We start from the raw sequence: 25,095 nt of genomic DNA, 5'->3' as shown, positions 1-25,095 counted from the left end.
CACCGTTGATCAATTGTCAAGCTGCTGGGTGCGTTCCAGATGCATCGACTGCGAAGGAGAGGGGAATGAAATAAGACTCGTGCGAGTGAAGTATGCTCCTCGGTGAACATACGGCCCACGAGGAAATCTCACACTTCTCCCTCTGCTCAGCGGCGCTGGTGGGAGCCGTCGCAGAACGCTGAGTGTAAATGTTCTGTACGTGGCAGAAGGGAATTGATTGTGTGTGTGTGTGTGTGTGTGTGTGTGAGAGAGAGCCTGTGAATGTGAACACATGACTGCGTGTCATGTGTGTGTTCCTGCCTTTGTTCATGTGAGGCTTGTTTGACCGTACAGCAACTCTAAAAACTCTTTCCTCTTCTCTCTGCAGGAGACCACGCGGCGATGTTGGCTCAGATTAAGTGGCCCAGAATGTAATCGCTCTCGTGTCTGTGCAGCCCTGAATCTCCCTCCCTGGCTGGACCGCGACGCTCGCTCTGTCCTTCCAAAAAAAAAAAAAAAAGGGAGGGAAGCTTTCCATGATTCCTTCCCTTTTGCAATTATTTCAACTGGATGTGAGCTCTTGCACTTATTGGCTGGGGGCAAAGGCACCGGCTGCCTCCCCTTTCATTGGCTACCTGGACACCTCTGTGCCGTCTCCCCCATTGGCTGCCTGGAGGAAAAGGGGAGGAGAGCTCACCCCCCCTGTGGCAGAGCGTGTAAATGTAAAGACTCCTTCTCTTCCTATTATCTGAGTGGCTGTGGGTTTGGTGTCTGCGTGTGCATGTGTGCGTGTGTGTGTGTGTGTGTGTGTGTGTGTGTATCGGAGGGAGAAAAGAGATAAAGAGAGAGAGAGTAAGGGAGGGAGAGGCAAGCAGCGTTTTCTTCTCCCCCCTTTAGCCTCCCCGTCTCCCTGCTCCCTGTCATTCCATCCTTCCTCCCCTCTGCTGGACCACCCTTACAGCCCTGCTTTCAGCCGGACCGAGACCCTCCCCCCCCCACCTCCCCCCTCCCCGCCACCCAGACCACCCCGGGACCCTTTGACTCTCCTCATTTCTCCGTCCCTCCAACCAAAAACCTCTCAGCAGGTAAGACTCCGCTTCTTCCAGCTGGTGCTGCTTCAAAAAGTACTTCCCGGCTGTCCGTCTGCTCTTGTTTTTGTCTCCTGTTTCCTTTGAAGTGGTCTGTGTCTGTTCCCTCTGGCCTCGCCTCCTTCCCCGCATGCATCTGTCAAGTTTCCCCCCCGTGGCGCTTCTGTCCCCCTCAGAAAAGTGACACAGTTTGCATGAGATACAATGAGTGAGGTCAGTGTATTTTTCTTCATCCTCTGATGTCAACACCCCCCACCCTCCCCCCCTCTCTCTCTCTCTCTCTCTCTACCACACAATCTCTTCATCTTCTCTCCCTCTTGTCTTTTGTAATCTCATTCGCTCCGGCGTTGAGCGTGTGCAAATTCTTTGTGGTAAAGTGAGTCAAGCATTTTAATTCTGCCCAGAGCGAGAGGACATCGTGACGCGTTTCTGGTTACGGGAAATTCATCCCTAATTCATTTTTTGAAAAGTGTTTATGTTAGTTGGTGATGGCTATTTATAGGTGCTGACGCGTCAGGCACACGTGTTTCCGCTTCCACGACGCCCGGGGACAGAACACAGGACTGTCCACTGGCTCCAGAAAGCATGACATTGCACAAAGTGTAATGACTTTATGAGGCATTGACTTGCCCGATTGAATCAAGCAATCCTTCCAGCAGGACGAGTCCGGTATTAACGTGGCCCATAAAGCCGTCCTGGCAACAGCCAGCGAGGAACACATCCGTACAGCAGAGGAGACACAAAAAACTGCTTCGTTCTCCATCCGCACATCCTGTACTTTACCAGGAAGGGAAAGCGGTGTGTGTGTGTGTGTGTGTGTGTGTGTGAGGGAGACGGAGATACTGCTAAATTGCTTGAGACATCAATACTGTCAGCCTGCAGCTTTTAAAGGCACTCTATCATATCTGGAAATTGGACCTTACAACAATGTCAACAACTGAGGAAATGCTTCCCATTGCGCAGTGTTTTTTTTTCTTTTAGATGGATAGATTGATACTTTATTGATCCCTGATTGATTTTGATGGCTTCTCTGAGGAGTCGTGTGTTCACGTGTTTAAATATGAGTGGCTAAAGATGGATATAAAAGGTTTTCATTCCCATGATTAGTTCATTTTGATATCTAAATTTCTACATTTAAACATAAAATTTCCAATACGGTCTTCGAGTCTTCACATAATTCAATATAAAAATATAACATTATTATAATCCATTAACTTACAGAAGGGACTTTGATCTGTGACAAAGCATCTTGGGAACGCGAGTTGTCGCTTTTATTAAGATGATTTTGACGACTGAACAAAAAGAACAGGCATCTACGACAGCTTCAATCAAACTATAAGTTATATTTAAAATGTGTATCGTGTTTCTGACCATTGAAACTGCTTTGAAGAGCGCATTGATGATGTTGTTAGCGACGGTCACGTCTAAATTCACGCATTTAGATTGTTGGTGTATTAGTACGTGTCAATCGGGTGTCTGTCTTTGTGAGCAAACATGCAGCTGTTTGTCACAACTGTCAGCTGGCGGTGAGCTAGAAGCAAATTATTCACTATGACTCTCACTTCATCACAAACAGCATGTTGATAGGAGGCCTCTAAACCTAAAACAGAGTTTTGGCTGGATGTAATATTATATTGCTTATTGACCAAAAACAAAATTTCAGTTGAAAAATGTGCGTCTGCAATGAGAGCAAACATGGCAGATTGACTTCACCTGCAAGATTTTGTTTGTATTTTGTGAATTATGTATTTTTATGGACAAAAAGATGATTTTCGGACCTACTTGGGATTTGCTTTTTGGTTATAGCAAAAATCTCTTTCTTACTCATACTTCAAAAGCTTGGAAGCATTCATGTCAGTGACATCTTAATGTCTGACTCATATTAATTTAAGAGATATTGCGGCCAATTTAACATGTGTGTTTTGTTTCAGCCGCTCTGCAGCCTTGTTTAATGCACTTTCTGCGCGTCACCTCCTTCGGTGAAAGCGCTCATAAGAATGCAAACATGAAACTCGTTGTAGAATGACATATTTATTGGCCTCGCTGGTGTGTTTTGCACATTCCTCCCTAAGCCACAGCTTTAAGCTTAAATCCGGCTGCATGCGGATGACAATGAGTGTGCATCGCCGTGTCGGACCAGTTTTACACTCGCGCATCACATAATGACACAGATGTCAGTCAGGGGCACTCGGTGTCGTGAAGGTTTGGAAATAGAGCCGGGCGAAGCCAGCAGAGTGACAGCATATGAAATGTGAGCGGACGGGCTTTTGTTTTTCAAATAATGTCACTGAGAAACAATGAGGACGGGGCAGAAGAGGCCATATGGCACCCTGGCTTGTAGCCATTCAAGTGAATCCTCACCAATCATACATTACACCACATATGCTTTATGAACGTCTTGACGTTGGATGTGTTCCTCTTTCCACTGCTGATTCGGAACCAGCGAGCGGTAAAGCGACCGATCACATGATCACATGATCACATGTATCCAGCATATTCCTTCTGTGGCAGGCCGATGCTCTGCAAGCAGCTGGCCCTTTGTGCCTCGGCCCAGTCGAGCCGTTCCGGATCTCCCGCTGGCCTGGCACGGGCCGCAGAGTGCCGGGAGTTGCCTGGCTCAGTGTGAAAAAGCCCACTGACATTGACAAGCCAGCGCCTTGGTGGCTCCCACGGAATGATGGAGGGCAAATGGTCGCACGCGAAAGGCCTGCAGAGGAGGGAAGTGTGTTTGGTCTGTCAGGGATGATTGACTGGTTCCTTTTTCCGAAAACTAACCTTAAACGGGGTCACTACTGCTTACGATATAAACGCATGCAGAATACATCATTTTTATTCGGTTACACCAAAGTATGAATTGATATTTTGTGGACTTGTATTTGTGATACACCAATCTCGGTTATTTAACCTTTAATTGTTAACACACAGTAGGAGATTGTGTTGCTGCAACACAAATGAAGTGTCATTACAGCCACATTGTTTTCATAAATGATCTTGATCAACTTGAAAACCAACATGTTTTAAATAAGAATGTATGGAACTCCTGTTATTTTGGTAAACAAAGAACATCACACACAATATTGGATGAGTTATATCTAAACTGAATTACAGAAATCTGATCTATATGCAGGTTTTATTTTGGATAGTATAACTGATGAAAATTACACTTCAACAAGAACATGCTTTTGTTTTCTTTGGGCTTTTAATGAATGACTTCATAGAAAGAAAGAGTTATTTGTTCATAGGTTAAATTCTGTTTATTAATATCTCATATCAGGCACTGAACTTATTCTTTTTTCAGTTTTTTTTATTTAATTTAATTTTGTAAATGTTGATACAGATGATGTCAAATAACTGTTGATATCTGAGACACATTGCTTAGCATCTATGTGTGTGTCTGTATGTGTGTGTGTGTGTACACTAATGCACAGAAATCTGTCAGTCACAAAACACAGGCTCAGCTGATCACACAAACAACCCACTGGATGCTCCTGCTGCCGCTGACTTGTTTTTACCTCTCGCTCATTTTGTTGGTTAGCAGTCTTCTGTCACTGAACTGGGCTGTAAACTTGAAAAACAATCCATCCTGTGTCATAATTCATGACCGAATGCGAGGGGTCGGGGCGGTGATGCAGTGCCAGAGGCTGAGATTAAACACGGCACCCTTTAGCGCCATTGGAGAGAATTATGACCTTTGAAATCTGAGCCTCTTTTTTTGTCTATTTCCAAAGGTGTAATTTAAGCTGGTGAAGGGTTGCGAGATCAATCAGAGAGGATGCGGCGTCGGGAGAAATGAAAGCGGCTGCGGGTTAAGAAGGGAAAGGTGGAGCAGGAACAGGGCTTCTGCCTTCCCCGCTGCTCTCTCTGGGTGGTGAAGTACGACCACAAATAGGCGGTCCTCTGCCCCTTGTGTTGGTGCTATTTTTATACTCGCTAATGCAGGGGGTTTGGAGAACCAGCTCAAGTGGTGAAGTGACAAGAACATATTATTGTTGGCTTGGAGTTGAGAGAGCTGCAGTGATCAAAGGACTAAGCATGCCCATGGAGGCTGTGACAGAATTACCCTTGCGTTGTTAATTCTTTATTACATCAGGGCTCTGATGGGCTCACTTTTTCCTCAGCGTGGATACGACATTTGTTGAAGTATTTGTACATTGGATCAATTTCTGGGTATGGATTGTGTTTTGGTTCAAGATATTATAGTTAGTTTAGAGGTCCAACCTTCATCCACAGGTTCACGTTTTTGCCTACTTTGTTTCTCCACAGTCTACCTTTTTCAGAATTTTCTGTTCTTGGTATAAAAAACAAGAAAGGTGGGACGGTTTCAGAGGAATTCGGTCAAAACAGCGTGTTTTAGCGGGGCTTATGAAATCCAAGTGAAATGAACGAGAGAAGGATGAAATGAATGGCATGCCGCAATAATTTGGCAGTAGTTTGACATTTGATGAGCACAATAAAAAGAAGGGCAGATATGGAATATCATCCTTTGACTTTGGATGATGCAAGTTAACTATCCATTCATTTAAATGAGTCGTATTCTGAGTGGTTTGCAAAAAAAGAACATTTGTACCTTGTACTAGACTATCAAATATGTTGAAAATACAGGGATGACATGGTATTAGTGGGCACCCCAAATTCTGCAGATGAATAATATGCATATACATACATACCTATGTACAGTACTGGGATCATACCAAATCACATCTAATCAATCAGTACATAGTAGAGAGAGAAGATCAACAGTAAGAAACGGGGTGACAGTTGTTGGGATCTCTGATCCCCCCGAGTTGGTAGATGAGAAGAATCGCAGCACGTTAATCAATTAAAGTCAAAAAGGCAACATTTATAAAGAAGAGAAAAAGATTACATGAGCAATTCTCCGCAGATATATTTGGCTCTAATTATTGCTTGCAAGCAGGAGGTCAAATACACCGACACGTATTACAGAGTTTTCATACACATAGGAAGGCCATCCTCAGTGCAGGTACGAGAAGCTGCAAACACAAGTTGAGATAAGAACCAAGGTTAAGATGAGGGAAACACACACAGTTCCTTTGTTCGAGCGTCTGTGTGAGCAAGTTAACTCCCTTCTTCAGACACAGCTGCATGTGGAGACCGTACATCTTTCTGCTTGTGCACATCACTTCATTAAAGACAATAATCACTCTTTCAGCATAAGACTGTGTTATAACATATTTTTAGTATTACATGCATCTCACACAGTAATCCCTTTTTTCAGAATAATGAGTAGACATATTCTTCATGATCCTTATTGGTATTTGAGCGCTTGTTCCTCAACCTTCTGTTAAGGGCTGCATGGTGGTGTGCTGGCTATTGCTATAGATTCCCCGGTTATGGGGAGTTGGCAGGTTTTTCCCGTGTCAGCGCGGGTTTTCTCTTCCCACACTCCCTCCAGTTGATCCGGTTGATCTCTCTGGTGAAGTTGGTGTGAGTGTGAATGGTTTTGCGTCTCTATGTGTCAACCTGTGACTTGGTTTGTTGACCAGTCCAGAGCTGATCCTGCATTTGTAGCACTCTGTCTGTATGTCCATGCTGTGACTTCCTTGACAACCGTTCATGGATTGGGCGTTCTGCTGAGGACCCAAAGGGTTGCATTGTTGACTGTGAGCTCTTGAGATCTGTGGGACACATTTATTAGTAGTGGGTTATATGCACACCGTGTGGTGAGAGGACCACTGTTGAGTGTGACATTGCAGATGATGCGTGAGCTTTTGCTCTCGACGACGGTCTGCTCAACACACCCGACATGGCGGGTGTGTTGAGCGGGACCAGAGGAGACGAACGCTCATCGTTGTTTGGATGCGCGCTCGTTGACAAAGCTGCAAGCAGCGACCTCACAGGTCGAGCACTTTGTTCTGAACGGGCTCGTTATCAACAGGAAGTTGAATTTTAAAACAATAAATGTCCATCCTTGTGGTACCAGACTGTATTTCCATTTCTCGTACTCGCACTTCAGACACACTTAAGTGCTGACAGTCACCTGTGTCACAGCGCTGCAATAACAAACAATCCTCTCTGTTCAACTCCCATGAAATTACCGTTCGGGGAGATGTTTTACTTTATTAAAAAAGGTGTATAATGATTCTGTGGTAAACATTTTTTTAATGTAGAAATATATTTTCACTACGCAGAGGCAGAACATGTATAACAGTCATATGACAGTTCAGCACCTGCCGACAGTATGAGGTCCCACAAACGGTGCAGTGGGTCGACACACATTGGCTGGATTTTACCAAAACAATGAAGATCCCACTGTAATCCACAGTGTGCAGATTGTAAAGTGTGCAGATTGTAGTACGATCTAATTACACTGAATGTGATGATGCACAGCACATAAACACTTCCACAGCACACAAAATGCACTTTGTGTACTTAAAGAAAAAAGGGGAAAACACACACACACACACACACACACACACACACGCATCTGCAGCTTACAGTGAAAATGCACGTCTGGTGATGTTAGGAGGGAGTGCGGCAGATATCCTAAAGCCCGTCTCGTAGCCTGGGCTCTTGGCACTCGCCGCTGCCTCTCAGCGTTTTTGCTTGATTAAAAAAGCGCCCAGGAGTTCGTAAGCGCGTGGTAGGTGCGAGCGCACACCCTGACAGCTTAACATACTGATTATTCAAGCCTCTTAGGCTAAGCCACGGCACTCGAGTGATGAACGTCAGCTCCCCTCTCTTCCACACACAGTCTCGATTTCTCCCTCCCTTTTATTCTTCGTTTCGAAAGAGTGGAAAGCCAGTGACAGCTTGCAGAAAGCAAACCTGTTGTCTGGGAAGCGGAGGGGATCAGTGACACGGTGATTCATACAGCACCGGGGCTTTATTTAGACAACCCTCCCCTCCCCCCGGTGTAGGGTCCTTGCCCCCAACTTGTATGGAGGGCCGGGCTGGGTATTGTCCTACAGCGTAGACCACAGGACAAGAGGTTTAATGCATTGGTGATTGTCCTCTATACTCTGATGTCCCCCTGCAAAGGTCACATTATCACTGCTGTTTTGTCATTATAACTAATTGTACCCTTTTTCCGGGACGCCTAATGTGTAGGATCTGGTGTCATCCTAGATGATGTATTTCACCCTCCCTGCTCTGTGGTTACTGCACAAGGGCACAATGCACAGTATTGGCATCACAGTTTCTGCATAACTGTCCCCTTTGATTTCCTGCAGCGAGAAGGTTTAAACTCATGCATATTCATGTTCCCATTAAAAAGTCGTTGTAGACATATAGACACATTCGTGTAACGGTTACGCTGAATTGCCACAGGGATGTTGTGTACGCGGTGTGTGCCAGTTGGTGGTTCTGCCAGTAAAAGCCGTCCCTTTCTGTGTAGGCTGTGGGTTCTCTGAGCTCGCTGGCAAAGGCCGGGGCCACTACCGCCGAGTCACACCTGTACAACAGATCGGCCCCGGCTGGAGGCCGAGGCAAGAACCGACACAGCAGACGCTCACCTCGTGATTCAACTCCTGAAGTGGACACGCTCAATGGAAGGGAGAATAAAAGGCCACTTCAACAGCATTGCATCCGTCACAGTAAAAAAGGATATGAAAAATAAGATGTCTGTCAGATCTCTCAGTATGTTGTTCTCTTGTTATGTTCTACACGTTTGCATAAGTAAAATAAACACTTTGGTTAGCTAGTGTCAATTATTTAAGGCAGCAGGACAAAGCCCTTCAAAACACTATTACAAAGTGCTTTACTGGTAACAAAATCCTATTTAGGTGTCATTAAGGTCGGATATGAGGGAACAGCCTGTGCAGGGATTCAGCAGTTTACCACATTCAGATGCAAGACTCGAGACTGGAAGTGTTTTGATCAGTGGCCACTGGGGGGGCCGGGGGGTACTTTTTCAAATATGATATCAGAGCAAAATCAATGCTGTTCCATCAAAAACGCATTACTATTACCATTGCGCATTGAAGATGTTACCATGTTATTTACTGCTTTTTTTGTGTTGGAACATTTTTAAATATAGTAATGTTAACGGTAATAGTAATGCGTTTTAGATACCTACCTTCATTATTTGATGTTAAATCATACTGGGATGTTTGCTGAAATCGATGACCGTACCTGGAAAATATTCCACCGGCTGCCATTGATTTTCTGATTGCCTCTCAACATTTCACCGACGATCTTTGTTAAAGAGAGTGAGTTTAAGAGGATGAGTTTTCATTATCTATGATGCAGTTGTCAGGCTGGTGAACAAGCCCGGGCAACAAGTCTGTCAACGCTGCCGTTCAATCTCCTTCATGTGTCTCTTCTTTCTCATTTTCTCCTCCGGTCTCAGAGGAGAAACGATGCCATAGCCGTGCTCTCTGTTTCCCTGACACACTTTGTCTGAACACTCTCTTCATTCATTTATACCCTTTTTATTTTCATGCTTTCATACTTTACGCCATGCGCTGAGCAGGATGCCAAGTCAGCGAGAACTCAGCCGAGTGCGCTTAAGCAGATGTAGAAAAGGAGGCGAGCTTGAGAAAACCCTTCCGTGGGTTTCTGCCGCTGGGGTGCGTTCAGCATCTTAGGTGGTGGGTTTGATGGGTTTGTATGTGTGTGTCATGGTGGAGGTGGGGGGGGGGGTCAGCATCTTAGGTGGTGTATTTGATGGGTTTGTATGTGTGTGTCAGGGTGGAGGTGGGGGGGGGGGGGTTCAGCATCGTAGGTGGTGTATTTGATGGGTTTGTATGTGTGTGTCATGGTGGAGGTGGGGGAGGGGGTTCAGCATCTTAGGTGGTGTATTTGATGGGTTTGTATGTGCGTGTCAGGGTGGAGGTGTGGGGGGGGGGGGGGTCAGCATCTTAGGTGGTGTATTTGATGGGTTTGTATGTGTGTGTCAGGGTGGAGGTGGGGGGGGGCAGCATCTTAGGTGGTGGGTTTGATGGGTTTGTATATGTGTGTCACGGTGGAGGTGGGGGGGGGGGTTCAGCATCTTAGGTGGTGTATTTGATGGGTTTGTATGTGTGTGTCATGGTGGAGGTGGGGGCGGGGGTTCAGCATCTTAGGTGGTGTATTTGATGGGTTTGTATGTGTGTGTCAGGGTGGAGGTGGGGGGGGGGGGGTCAGCATCTTAGGTGGTGTGTTTGATGGGTTTGTATGTGTGTGTCATGGTGGAGGGTTCAGCATCTTAGGTGGTGTATTTGATGGGTTTGTATGTGTGTGTCATGGTGGAGGTGGGGGAGGGGGTTCAGCATCTTAGGTGGTGTATTTAGTGGGTTTGTATGTGTGTGTCAGGGTGGAGGTGGGGGGGGGGTCAGCATCTTAGGTGGTGTATTTGATGGGTTTGTATGTGTGTGTCAGGGCGGAGGTGGGGGGGGCGGCAGCATCTTAGGTGGTGTATTTGATGGGTTTGTATGTGTGTGTCATGGTGGAGGTGGGGGGGGGGCAGCATCTTAGGTGGTGGGTTTGATGGGTTTGTATATGTGTGTCAGGGTGGAGGGTTCAGCATCTTAGGTGGTGTATTTGATGGGTTTGTATGTGTGTGTCATGGTGGAGGTGGGGGGGGGGTTCAGCATCTTAGGTGGTGTATTTGATGGGTTTGTATGTGTGTGTCAGGGTGGAGGTGGGGGGGGGTTCAGCATCTTAGGTGGTGTATTTGATGGGTTTGTATGTGTGTGTCAGGGTGGAGGTGGGGGGGGGGGGGGTCAGCATCTTAGGTGGTGTATTTGATGGGTTTGTATGTGTGTGTCGGGGTGGAGGTGGGGGGATTCTGCTGTAAGGAAATGGGGGCAGCTTAAAATCCCATTAGCCCGGGCTGCGCTTTTCCACCCACAACCTAATTCATTAATAACTAAAAATCTCAGAGACCCCCCCTAGGGGCCACATTTAACAATTCCATCATGTACTACTAGGAGTAGTATTTGAACCGGATGCATCAAAATGCTGAAAGTGTACTTTGACTCTTATTAAATGAGCTGTCAAACGTCACCTTTCGTCAGAGCTCCTTCTCGCTGTCTGTCTTTTCGTCCCACATTAGGTAAGAGGGAATGCTCTTAACCCTCCCTCCCTGCTCTATTATTCATTTAATGGAAGACTGAATCTGTGTCAGTGCAGCGGCTCACACATTGTTTTAGACCTCGTGTGCTACAGTGGCGTTCCTTCTCACCTGCCTTTGCTTTGTTCTTTTTTCTTGACGTGACATACGCTTGTCCTCTTATGTCCTCTCTTTGTGTGATCCCTTGGTGACATTAGTGACATTGTTATATCGATGCTTCGAATACTGATGCTTGGTCCAGCGTCTACGTAACCCTCTGTGTCCTCAGTGTCCTATGTGTCAGGGACCATGTGTGTAATATAAACGTGTTAATGCACAGGAGGTTTTAAAAATGAAAATATTTATTTCCAGGACAATAGATGCATACAATAAACGGACTTTGTTAAGTTCACGTGCCTCATGATTCACAATGATTCAAGGGACTAACTACGTTAGCAAGTTGACACAATGTCAAAGTTGACATTGTGTTAGTTTTGCACAGGACACCTGGAGAGGTTTCCTAGACAAAAGTCCTGGGAATATTCCCCCACATCCGCGTAGTGTAGATTGTCTCGCACTATTGTTTAATAATGGTTTCAGTCCTCATGTATTACATCCACATGCTAAAGTCGTGGAAGAGCACAAGGCGAGCTGCATTATTTGATGGCTCGGGATTGAGCACGGATTGGAATTGACGCTGTCACACCAAGTGGATCAAATTAACTGCAGGAACATCCTCTTGATTCCTTTTTTTATACATTTTTTACGGCTCAACGTGAGCTGAGCCACAATCTGTTTCCCTGCAGGAGAATCAAAAGAGGGAGCAGACTATCTAACCAGCATGGTGTGATCTACCCGCACACAGATTTGATGGGACTTGATCCATTAGCTAATTTGCTTTCGTCGTTCTGCAAGAGGCAGTATTGGCGCGTTTCCACCGAGCGGTATGGTACGGTACAGTACAGGTCGGTACGGGTCGGGTCTGTTAACCATGATTTGGCGAGCGTTTCCACCGCCAACAGTACACTTACTTGATAGGCGTGGTGTATTCCAGAAAGTAGTGATAACGTCACTTCATAGGCGTGGTATATCACGGAAAGTAGATTGACGTCATTCGATCGCGCAAAAGGTGAAAGCTTAGACATACAGCCGATCCTGTTCTTGCTTCTCAATATGCGACTGTTTGTCACAAGGAGACGACAATCTTTGTTTGAGCAAAGGCTACATGCTGCAAGCCTCGTGTGTGGTCTTTCCCCTTGCAGCACGTGCAAATGACGACACTCTTTCAACCAATCAACGTTCTGCAGTCATAGTCTAGTCATAGTGGAGTCTAGCTCCACCCTTTAGTACCAAACAACTGTGCCAGGTACCCCAACGGAAGGGTACCCAAAAAGTGGTACGGTACGGTTCAGATTTTTGGTACCATTCTCAACTTTTGGCAGTGGAGACACAAATAAAAGAGTACCTACCGCTCGGTGGAAACGCGCCATACGACATCATGATTACCCCCTCCCCCCTTTGATAATAATGTGCACTCTGCTACTTACCCTCGCAATCACTTTGCCAACATTAGCACAATGCTGTTGTCATGTGCAAACCCTGCAACTGTAATTGTTGGTGGGTTTTCACTGTGTTTACTAGAAAGGTTAAATTCATCTCTGCTGTTCCATTTGGTTCTCGGGGAACACCAGTGGCGAAGTCACAAATGCATGTTGGCTACAAAAGCCCCACGAGGCTCCATAGTTAAGGGTGGATAAACATATGCGTATTTGTTTCTGTGTGTGCACGCTCACACACTGGAAAGCTACAGAAAAAGACCATCAAACGATGGAGGTTCTTAATTTCCCCCCTCTCGTAGGGATTAAGTGGGGAAAAACTCTAGAAGATCAAAGTGTTTCCCGTCGTGTTGAAGAAAGGCTTCATGATGAAGGTGTGAAGATGTCAAAGGATATCAGGCTTCCCCTGAGACGCACATACGTCTGCACGTAAGAAACAAACACATTGTTACCACACACATTAAGCCTACGTATCACATGTGACTGTTTTAGCGAAGTGGTGCATCATTGCTTCACGCTGACTCACAACGACATTTCCATGCATCATCTCGAATGGACATCGATAAGCTGAAGCCTCCAGAATCTCCTGGAATTACTGAACTTGTAAATGTGCACATTAATATTGGTTCATTGGTGCAATGAACAGCATGAAGGTTTTGGGGATTGGGACAATTTCACCTTTGATGTCTAGCTGCATTCATTTGCATGTACATCAGAGCACCAGCGCTGTTCAAAGGTCTTCTTAGCCGCTAACCTCATTAATGTGGTTAGATCAAAGATTATTTTATTATCTTATACCTGCCATTTGGCAATGGGCATCTCCCTCACAGGGTCAGAACCCCACAGAGGGCAAGAAGACCGTTTTTGGGGGTCACACAACAGGTTACCAAGATTGCTCTGCAATAGTCTGGGGTGAAGTAATGAAATAAAACAACCTGAAAAGGGGAGAATTGGTAGTTGGCTTGATTTGTAGAGACACTAAAAATTCATCGCAGATAAATGGCATTCGTTTCATTTATTTTTTTATTATTGGTTTATTTGAAACGGGACATAAATAAAACATTTTTGTAAATGCAGCAGCATTTTTCATCTGTAGTCCCAGTTAGAGGGATATTTATATTCCTGTACTGTTCTGCGGCTTGGAAGTTCCCCTCTGCATTTTTTGACCACTACAAATGTTTTTTTACCAGCGGGTCTCTCTCCCGGGGCTTCGCCGCAGACTGCACCTACAGCTGAGATCTTCACTTCCTCATTTGCACCCAGTGGAATGACCCGAGTGAAGTGTTTTTCTGACAAACCCTGTGTCGATAACAGCGGAGAAGAATGCCGTGTGAAATGCAGAGCCAAAGGCAGGTCTTTACCCGCAGGCAGACGGAGTGTGCAAAACCTAAAGAAGTATTTACAAACAGGGTTTCTATCACACAGAGAACCCTGACGAGCCCTGTTCGAAACCTACAATTCTGAAATCTTTGTTGGCTAATGTTGTCCTTTTAACTTACAATTCCACTGGAGTGATGTTGCTGCATTTCTGGGGTTTTGGATCTTGGGCCATTAAATGCATTTTTGAATGGATCAAAAACACACCTCAAGCTTGAAACTAGGCTGTTTTTTATTAGTTCCTAGTTGATATGATTACACTGTGCGTATTTGCTGAAGGGTCACGAAAAGGCAATGGGTGAATCACGTTTGAATTGTCAGTCATGCCGGTCTATGAATCTGCATGGCTATTAAAATAACTATTGCAAATAAACGGCTCCTTTGTGTGCAGCTCTTTAAATGTGTGTGAGTCAGAGTGAAAGGAAAGACACTGAATGGAACAGCTTCCGTCACGTGAGAAAATTCACTGAAGGAATAAAGCTGTTAGTTCAACATCATTAAATCCGGAACTCCCCACCTTGGGAAGCAATCAAGCTGCATTTGCAGTACGTCTTGAGAAAAAAAAAGGAGAAAATCAGGTAGGTTAATACAGTCTGTCAGAAAAAAATTACTGGTCAACAGTTTGTGACTGGTAATTTATCAGATTTATCAAAGCTGGCACTTTTATCCGTGGACAAAATGTCCCAGTAAGGGGAAAAACAGCTGTGCAATATCCATCCATACGGGGGTTATGTCTTGGGATGCATGTAACTCGTTTGGCTGACTGTATAAAGAATCGGGATACGTTATAGACAAGAAACCTTATAGATTTCCACTTCAGTAATACCTGAAACAGAGATTTGAATACCTGATTCAAACTACAGTGAAACAATCAGACGATATTTATTTTTTCAAAAACGTAAAGATGTAAGTGATGCATAAACACCTCAAATGATAAAAACAGACACAAATTCTAATCACAAAAACACACGATTTTTGGGGTACGTGATTAAGTGCTGATGTTGATTTAATGGGTGGTCAAATTGTATTTATTGAACGATTTGCTTGTTTAGCCTACAAACCCCAATGAGCTGTGTGTGACCCCAAACTGTGGGAGAGAGGTTCTGTAGTTTGAAACAGGATTCAGGAGTCAAGGGGTCATGATGAACTTAAAGCCGGAGATTCTGGCTCTTACAGCACTTTAATTGGAAATATGCTTCATCCAAATTACTTCTAGACAGTATTCTGAGATGATCAGTCATTTTTATCCCCACTTAATACTGTACACTGTGTATGCAAATTGAAAGCAAAACATATTGCACGAACATGGAGGTAATTGTCTGAAACTGAGCTGAAACTAATTAGATCATGTGTCATAAAACGAAACGAAATGATCATCGAAATGATCCAGAATGTTTGAAATGTATAATTTCTATTCAAAGCTCTATGGCGCAACGTTAATGCACACGGATGTGACAAAGGACGGACTGATTTGAATAACCGGTGTGAAACATAATGTAATGGCCCATGAAATTGTCCCGACAGGCCTTAGTTTGCTCTCATATTTATCTCTGTCCAGTTTTATTTTCGCATCTCTCAGCGTTAAGCATCTGCAATGTAGATATTATCATAGTGTTACAAATCTCACAAACAGTTTTACCTTCTTAGCATGCAGTTGGACCTCTGACGCACGTCACTGCGGCGCCTCCATGAGCCCATTAACAGACAGCACGCTGGGTGTTACAGTATTTTGTAGCTGTGCAACTCATCACCAGAAGACGCTCATGGCACGGCGGATCTTCTGTGCAACAACTCCTAGAGGAGAATCAATCCCTGGTGTGGATGATGTCCTGACCTTTGAATAAATCACAGGCTCGGTCAGGGTTCAGCAGGCCAGAGAGACGTGTCCTTGCGTGGTGCTGTCCGGTGACCTGTGGCAACCAAAGGGACCTTTCACTTCATTTACTTTCCCAGCATATCCTTATCAATCCCCTTACTATGAGTGAGGCCATCAGCAGCCAAAAACACTTGCTTACTTGGTCTAATTATGCTTTTTTAATTGAAGTTTTGTGTGTTCCAGTCATACACAATGGGACAACTGACCATTAAAGGGTGAAACAGAAACTCAAATGCAACTTTGAGGATCCACATGACAGACAGGCCTACCCAACATCTTAGAAGCCTGCTGTTTCTTTACTGTGAGTCAGGTCTAAAAACCCTACAACAATAAGTATGGCATATTTCTTTTTGTAAATGAGCTTAATTAGATTATTTTCTGTTCTGTGTTAAATGACATTTGGATTTACTCTGCTGATGGTCCAGTGGTTTAAACGTAATTGTGATAGAAAGTTCTCTTGGTGGATCACCTTATTATGTGCAAACCATCTACCGTTCACATGTATTAAGGTAAACCTTTGCAATTCTTTGGAAATACCGCATAATTGTGCTGATGCAGCACTAATTCATAGTGCAGTGTCTCGTGACAACAATCTGCACGTACAACACTGGACACACACCCACACAACATGAGATGCAAATAAAAAGAGACATGCACCACATGCACAGGGTGTGGTGTTATCAACGCGAGCACACATCACAAACAGGCCTTGCGCACACACAGTTCACAAACAGTGACTGTGATGAGCCGGCAGAAAGAGGAGTCTCTCTGGGCATAAATATGTCCAGCGTCAAGATATACAGCTGGCAATGCCATCTCCAGCTGAAGCCTCGCTGATTGCTTCTCCAACCCCCTGCACCCTCCCCCCCTGCAAGTCATGCAGGCGTGCAACGCACACAGGCAGAAGCATGGCCTTGCACATGTGCACGCAGAGCACAGACATGAAATACACACATGGTGAGGGGTGTGGGGGGGTCAAAGAAGGGATGTATTACAAAATGAAAATGACCTCTCAGTTTAATTGAGGATCATGTAAACACATCCATCCATCTTGCGGTGATGCCTTGTGCTGCTGAGCAGCAGCCTGCAACCAAACAAGCAGCCTGGAGATGGGGGGGGGTCCCTCCAGCAACGGGACACTCAGATGTCTTCTTAAAAGGTTTCACTGATTTGAAGTAATTAGTATGTCAATGTAAATCAATTCTGCTAAAATGTTAATTCTTCGTCGTAGTTTTAGACGGTAGTGAAATGTCATGTTTGGCCAGATCAATCCTTGTCTCACCGAAAGGTCCCACTCACACGGGACAGTATTAATGGTGAGCAGTGTAAGCGAGGGGCGGTGGGCGATCAGTGAAGGAGGACTTTCAAAACGTGGCGTTGTGTCACGTGACGCCGCGCCACAGAAGTCACATGACACACGGCGTGAGCCAAACCTTAATGTTTCTACTTGCCCTCACCCAAAACGCCACAGTTTTGTGATGCTAACCTCATGTGAACGGGGGCTACTGCCCGAACAGCAAAGTCTGACGAGGAGGGATGAGATCAGACTGCAACGAGACACTATTTAACCGCTGATGCTTCAAATCACCCTTCAGAGTAGTCCAACAGAAGTGAGATGCAATGTGTGGCGAGCTGTATGAATCCTCTTTGTTATTGTCCAGATAACATGACATGTCATTTAGCTGACGCTTTTATCTAAAGCGACTTACAATTACTGCATTTCAACCATAAGGAGACAAACTCAGAATAACAAGAAACCAGAAAGTGCAATTAAAAAAAAATAAGCCGATATACGACTTGCTAAAGATAAGTACAATTTCACCTTACCAAACTTGTTTGTGCTTTACAATTTCCTCCAATGGGAGAATAGAACTTCATGTAAAACTGCAAAAACTGCACATCAAAGTTTGAGAAACTTTTACGGTCTAAAATGCTAAATGACTATTGCGTGATGGTTGTGCAGTTGGCTCGATGCTCAAGTTGTTCAGCGTTGACAAAAAAAAAAAAAAAACCTGAAGCGGAAAAAACCCTGAAACGCAGCAGTCAAGAAAGCTGATGCACACTCTCCAACAAACATAGCGTGACTAATCCCTCCTCACAAGTGACAAGGCCGAGTCATCCTGCACACAATGAGCGCTCTCCCTCGAACTGACTTCAAAGCAAAGAATTTGCCACAACACAGACTCGACATTCTGTCGGTGACGCACAGGGTTAACTAGACAAGACATTTCAGCAGCATTTGCTAAAAAGCTTGATGGGGCCAGCTAAGCTCCAGTGATTGGCCTTTGTGTGTGAAAGTGACCACTTGAGTGCTGTGCAGCCCCTCCTGACTGCGTTCGCAGGCATAAGCACTTCTTCGGACTTTTCGCCTGCCCTCGCTGTCCGCCTGTGTGCACAGAGTGTATCGCTGTGAGTGAATGTGTGTGTGTTTGTGTGTGTGTGTCTGCAGAACAAATGCTCACTGGTGCATTGGTGGTGTTTTTTTCTATGGCATGCATTTCTGTGAGAGCGTGCAGCGCGTGTCCTTGACTCATTGTGGTGCTGAATGTTTAAAATGTCTGTACTTAAGCAGCTATGAAAGCGAGAGTATTCACACATTCACAGACTTGAATAGTGTCCACAAGCAAAATATGAGTCTTAATATGATGTGTGGTTATTTTAACACCCCTCGAGTTCTTTGACTTTCCATACTACAACTTATTATTTATTTTATACCAGCAATGCGTGATTGTTAAGCGGCAAACAGGTCTTTGCCGGCTTTGTTGGGTTACAGTATATATACAGTATATGATCTAAATCCCACTGAAACAAAAAGGACCAAATAATTCTTAAGCGCAGGTCGGGCAGAACTAACCAGAAAAGATACCCACATCTTTGCTGTTGTCTTTATGCCCTCAGGCAGTCAATACCTGCCGAGGGTTACTGCACCGAGAACCATCCACCACAGCGATGCAGACCGAAGCGTCTCAACATCTGATGATGATGTGGTGATTCAAATCCAGTTCGGTGTTCCAGTCACGCCCCCCCAAGGATAGATTGTTATCGCTTTGATGATCTGCGATGTCTCTGTAGTGCAACGCTTTGGTCATACTTTTAATTTGCTCCATACTTTAGTTTACAATACAAAGGACGTCCCTCAGGTCAGCCTCAGCTCCACTTTGTGCAACAACTTCACATCACAAACACGGGTGCAGGAAACCTGAGTTTAACCTTTTGAAAGTAAGTGTTACACACAGCGGTGCTGCTGTGGCGCCCTCCAGTGAAATGATGAACATGGTATCCCTATTGATCCCCCATATGGAGGATTTGGGTGTCGTAGCAGCTAAATAATAATAATAATAATAAATAAAACGTATCATACCATATATAAAAATATAATAGAAATATGGAGAGCTGCTCATTGAAAACTTCACCCAATACCAACACCCAATAAGCTCCACCTGTTTCATTCCCTTAACAAGTGAGGGTTGTTGACTGAGGGAGTCTTCCAGAAATAAATAAAGACTTTGATATGGAGACAGCCCACATCGCGGCCCTCAAAAATGATAAAACATAACCGCTAGCTATACAAATTAAAAACAACAACAGCAGGAATCATCATCATCATCCTGCAATTACTGTGAAATCTTTTTTATTTATAGGCGTTTTAAGCCTATAAATGTTACCCACACATACATACACATACACGTTGCCCCCAACAATAACTACATGTAACACAAGGGGTAACTACAGGGGCAGAAAGCAAAACGCTGCATTGTGTAAAGTGAAACGTATAAAAAATAACTAATAAATTAACTGATTAGTTCTCTGACAAGTAGTTACAGCTGAATAAATACGCATTTGCTGCCACTGGTGGCTTATTATTATTTCATGAATATTATTTTATGAATCCTCTGGCTGAGACAAGACACGGCTACAACGTCACAAACATGTGCACACAGAGTGACGCATTTTTTAAAACTATTGTCATTATTTTCTGTGTTCAGACAAGGTGTTATTTTACATATTCCAATATATGGCGCTCTACTGCCTCACTCTGACACATCTTAAAGGTCTGCGTCTGCCTGAGAGAGAGAGAGAGGTGTTCATCATCAGTGAAGGGCGAGTCCTTCAGCAGACGGGGTCAGAGCTCTAATCTGAGGAGGTGATGATATTGTGAGGATATTTAATGAGAGGATAAAAGCAAAAGCGAAAGGGGGGAATGAGTATTAGCCTTTTTAGATATCATTAAACATTAATACTGTCAGGGGGCTGAGCACACCGGGTGCTTTTCATTGACTTTCATGCTGCGTGCTAATAGAGTTTAACCTCTGGGGACCTTCAACCCCCCCACCACCCACCCACACCCCCACTCGGAGCAGATCGCCACCCCGCCTTCCAGGATAAGCTTAGTGTGTGTGTGTGTGTGAGTCTTTTAGGTGTAGATTAGTGAGGTCATGCACTCTCTCGTTTTCGCCTCTCTTTCCTTTGCTCAGGATGTATGACATATGCATATTGGAACATTATATGCACGTTTATATGGTTTAGTATTATGCACGTGCATAATACTAAACCAGGACTTCAGGTAGCTTTTTTGTTTGCATTTCCTGAGCAATGTCTTATTCTAATATAGCCAATGGGTTTTGCTCTTCTTGTTAATCCGCTTTCGACTAAAGACGTCTCATTGTCACACAAGTTATATTATGTAGAAGCTTGTTCATGGTCGGTGAAGAACACAATTCTGCATGACTGCAGATAATTATTTCTATGTTTTATCAGTCTGCTGGTTGCTCTTTAGTGTCACCTCTAAAATGCCAGAAAATCACAGTTTGCCAAAGTCAAAATAGATGTCCTTGATATCCTTTTCTCCTCAATAAATAACACAACTCACAACTTAAAAGTGTTCAGTTTCTTAATTAAAAATACCTCAGATAATAAATCAGTTCGGTGATCCACAGAAAAACAGTTCCACACGTTATTAAGCATTTGAACTGTTGTTGCAAACACAACAAAAGTGGAAGTTATTAAATCTAATGAAATTTAATGTGATGTTTGTTCTGACGGAATGGTGTTTGTCGCTAGAAGCACCAGCAGAGGGCAGTAGCACCCATGAAAACAGACAAGGATGGTCAGCACACTGTACCTCACACCGTGTGTGTTTGTGTGTGTGTGTGTGTGTGTGCTGATTGATACAGCTGGGTATGGCTGTGGTTAAATGCCACTCTGCAGGTGTTTACAGGCAGATGCGCGGCAGAAGCTGTTGTTGTGAGATGAAGTTGCGTACATTAAATTGCACCAAAAATGAATAACTGGATGTCATTCACAGGAATCCCTCCTCTCTGTCTGTCAACGACTCAACTGCACACTGTAAGAAACATTAGCTTGCACTGATGAATCCATCCGTCATTGTGCATGTATTCAGAACCCTGCATGCCTTCACATTACTGAACCTCATTATTCACAACCATTGTGTGCTCTTGGTTATTCAGCATATGGGCTAAAACAGTGTTTTCTTGTCTAAAACAGATCGGCCGAGTCCACTTCAACAGTTCCTCTGATTTAACCCGTTGCTGCTGGGCCTTTGCTGCAAAGTGAGCGGCCAGGTGACATTTGATTCCAAGAATTATACATATTTGTTTTGTTAAAAAGTACACGTCCTGGATGCTTCTATTTGTAACATGTAAGCTAATATGAATGCTGACTAATACTGAATTGTTAAGCACATTTATCTGCAGTGGAAATGAAAAGTTTACACCTTAAAGAAAATGCAGGTTTTCTGAAGTTTGAAACTTTGTGTAATTGTCCAACAAGCAAAAGTTTAGAGATTTAAAAAATATATATTTTATATTTTGTTAGATCTCCTAGTGATTCAGCTAATATCTAACTTGTAAGCCTGTCACATGACAGGTGTCATTCGTGTTACAAAAGTTCTCATTTCTTAACACTGTTGATCCGTTTTAGCTCCATCGGCCAGACGTCCGGTCTCCCCATTCGGTTGGAAGGCTCCCAGCCACAGGTCACATGACCTGGAGGAAAAAACCTGGGAGACTTTTGGGATCCGTCTTCGGTGAGACACACTTGCCTTATTTTCCTGCGTCTACACAGATTACGAGTAATATGGCTGGCGGTTTGATCCATTCTCACTGAAAGTCCCGCTTCTTTAAAATGTGTTGAGAAAAACGTATGCAGGGAACGATTGTGTGTACAGGTACATGTGTCCCTGTTGCGTCCTCTCAGACTGGATGGTGGGGTGTTGAACCTCTTTGCTAGCGTCCTCTCTTCTTCTTCTGAATATTCCATAAATGTTACAAACATACTTTTGTATACCTCCAACTTCATCTCTGTGACACACTTTCATTTTACAAGTGTTTAAAAGAAATCCCCAATTCAGAACATAAATGATAATGTAAAGGCTTTTGAAACCATAACCGACATGAACACAACCAACCTGACACAGCAGACAGTGTTGTGTGAGGTGATTTGTGAATTATGATTTATTATTCGTCCAGCAGCTGACAGATGTTTTTCAAAAATAGATCGGCACTCGAGATAATTATCCATGTGGAGATTTTAACTGCTAGCTGACATTGCAAAACATTGCTGCTAATGATTTCATAGTCCTTTACTGATTGGACAGCCTGATCTCCAAAACCTGTTCGTAAAAATGTATACGAAAATCTTGAAGATACAAATTCGTAGTGATACATACGAAATAAATACGGACTGCAACTGATGACGTCACCCTATTCAAAGTGAATGGGGACCTGCACCCCGTAAAGACACTTCGTGAAGTCTAACGATGTAAAATAAACGTGTTATGATTGCATTTTTAACGAGAAATCAATGTTAAAAATTGTAAGAATACAATACTAACCTTAACCCCCTCAAAAAATCCAACATGGCGGAGAGACCTTCACTCAAGAATCCAACATGGTCCGCCATGTTGTTCACTCAAGGGGCGTGGTTAACCACCGCCAGTTCCTATGTATTGTTACGAATTTGTATGTTCAAGATTTTTGTATACATTTTTACGAACAGGTTTTGGAGATCACGTTGGATTGGAGGCAGTTAAGTGCCAGGGAATGTGGTCAGGTGGCAGCAAAACCATGGAAGACAGCTGCTAGCCGATGGAATCATTGACGTAAACCATGCAGTCTCCATGAAGTTCAGTCAGGAGAAAAAGTAAAAAAGTAGCAGAAAAAAGTTAAAGGTGTATTTGGCAGTAAGCCTCTCTTAAGACTAGCTGATGACATGTGGCAAAGATGCTCTGTAGACGTTTAGCGTGCACTCCAGCTTTCTTTACCAGCAGTTTATAGAAAAATAGTTATACCAGTTTACTGCCTCAGCTCACTTCTAAAACATTTCCTGTATTACAGTAGAGACATAATTACTGCAGCAGCAAAGTGAAAGAAGTGTCAGGTAGTGTGCACTCAGTCCTGATGTTCATCACTATACTTTGTCCCGTTCCATCTCAATCTTGGAAGGTTAGACTGAAATGTGCGTTGATGAATGAAAGCCAGCAGAAGGCTTGGATACAGACATGAATTAAATAATTTATCCTTTGCCATTGTAACATCTTTTTTAATTTGCACCAGGTGTCAGGAGGCATCAAGAAAAGGAAATACTGTCAGGATGGAAAATATATCAAAATCAAGTCCTAAACGATCAGACTCAAAGCTATGAGGGTTCGTTTTTCATTTCCCGCATCATGGAGAATCTTTATGCACCATGGAGGGATGGAGGGAATGTCTTTATTTATGTAAAGGAAAACACAGAATACCCTCTGCAGGTGACAATTCAACCATGAAGATATGTCATTTGAATATAAATGTTAATCGATCAGTAATTCTACATTGCTTTCAAATATTTGTTATTCCATCCGATTTAAGAAAACGTAGGCATCATCTACAATCCTTCCTCTTTTGGGTCTTTCATTTCTTAACTAACGTCAATAAAACCTCACAAATAATATGGAAAAAAGGTCTTACAGTCCAGGAAGTCTACTACTCAGTATGAATTATGTTTCACTTTCACATATAATGGAATATAATGGTATTACATAGTGTACCTCATGCCCACAGTACTTAACTGGTAGTAGATCATTTCCATGGGCATAGTTCACGTTGTCTCTTCACTATCTGACTCGTAACCCATGTTATCACTGATACGTGATTCTCTTGTGTTTAAGAGATAGAAGATATGAAAGTCAAGTTGAGTATTTTTAATAATTATATGGCATCGCTCATGATGATTCGTGACTGATGTTGCTTGGCTTTAACCCGGTCTTTTAATGATTCATTTAGGTCCTTTCAGGTCCCGCATAATGGATTGAGAGCAAAAAAATGAAAAAACATTTTTAATTGAGAGCAAAAAAGTACGATGGGGAATAATAAAGTAGAAGTGGACAAGTTTGAGTTTATGTTTCTCTGCCTGTCGGCCGGTTTCTTATTGAAAGCCTTTGAACATGTTTGTATGCATACACATTTGTATGTGTGTTTAGACTTTTAAATACTTGTAGCAAAGCTTTATAGATTGAAATCCTCTGCTTTTTTTTTTTTTTTAATATCAAAGCTCCCTTGCTGTACACAGCGTTGCTTTGGACTGATAGCAACCTCTTTACCCAAAACAAGAAAACACTGCTCTACGGTCATAACATGGCTTCTAAACCAACAAGTCGACGCAGAACACGCAAATTCATAGTTAAAAGCAAGTAAATCAATACTGACAATTACTCTTGCAGATTCACACAACTTCTGATGTGCAAATAAATGATATGACATCAATGCGTAAACGGGGAGAGTAGCACACCGCACCGCACTGTTGCGTCACAACAAGAAGGTCCGGGGTTCAACTCGGCCCACTGGCCTTTCTGTGTGGGGGTCTGCGTGTTCTCTCTGAGTCTGCGTGGTTGGTTGGTGACTCCACGTTGCCCATCGGTGTGAGCGGTTGTTCGTCTCTCTGTCCGCCCTGCCATTGACTGGCGACCGATCCAGGCTGTAACTGTTTCTCCCCTCATGTTGGCCGGGATTGACTGCAGCCCCCTGCAACCCTCTAAGCGGCTCTGAAGATGATGACAGGACAATAAAAGCAACTGTTGAAATGTCCATGCAGTCATCTTTTCTATTGAGTTGATGAAATGAGTAATTTTGCCTTTGCACATTGTTTTTGTGGTTGCAAGTAAAACACAGTTTTCACAGTCAACCTCAATGCTCAGGAATAAACCCCGTCAGTGATTACCTTTCTAGAGGG

General features: G+C 43.7%; 1 protein-coding gene across 11 annotated transcripts in view; it reads left to right on the top strand.

Moving 5' to 3' along the window:
* The first annotated feature begins 706 nt into the window (after positions 1-706).
* LOC120833908 (poly(rC)-binding protein 3) overlaps positions 707-25,095 on the top strand; it is a 49,891-nt gene continuing 25,502 nt past the window's right edge. For 3 of the 11 annotated variants that reach the window (XM_078091173.1, XM_040201536.2, XM_078091170.1), the window contains exons 1-4: positions 721-1,064; positions 21,173-21,213; positions 21,373-21,437; positions 21,808-21,913. The gene's annotated coding sequence lies outside the window, so the exon portion shown is untranslated. Of the gene's footprint in view, positions 1,065-21,169; positions 21,214-21,372; positions 21,450-21,807; positions 21,914-25,095 lie in introns of those variants that run through there. The other 8 variants (XM_040201541.2, XM_040201539.2, XM_040201540.2 and 5 more) reach the window with 6 other exon arrangements.

This window comes from Gasterosteus aculeatus, chromosome 16 (genome assembly GCF_964276395.1).
Source record: "Gasterosteus aculeatus chromosome 16, fGasAcu3.hap1.1, whole genome shotgun sequence".
Classification (NCBI taxonomy): domain Eukaryota; kingdom Metazoa; phylum Chordata; class Actinopteri; order Perciformes; family Gasterosteidae; genus Gasterosteus; species Gasterosteus aculeatus.
This window is presented reverse-complemented; position numbering and strand designations above follow the sequence as displayed.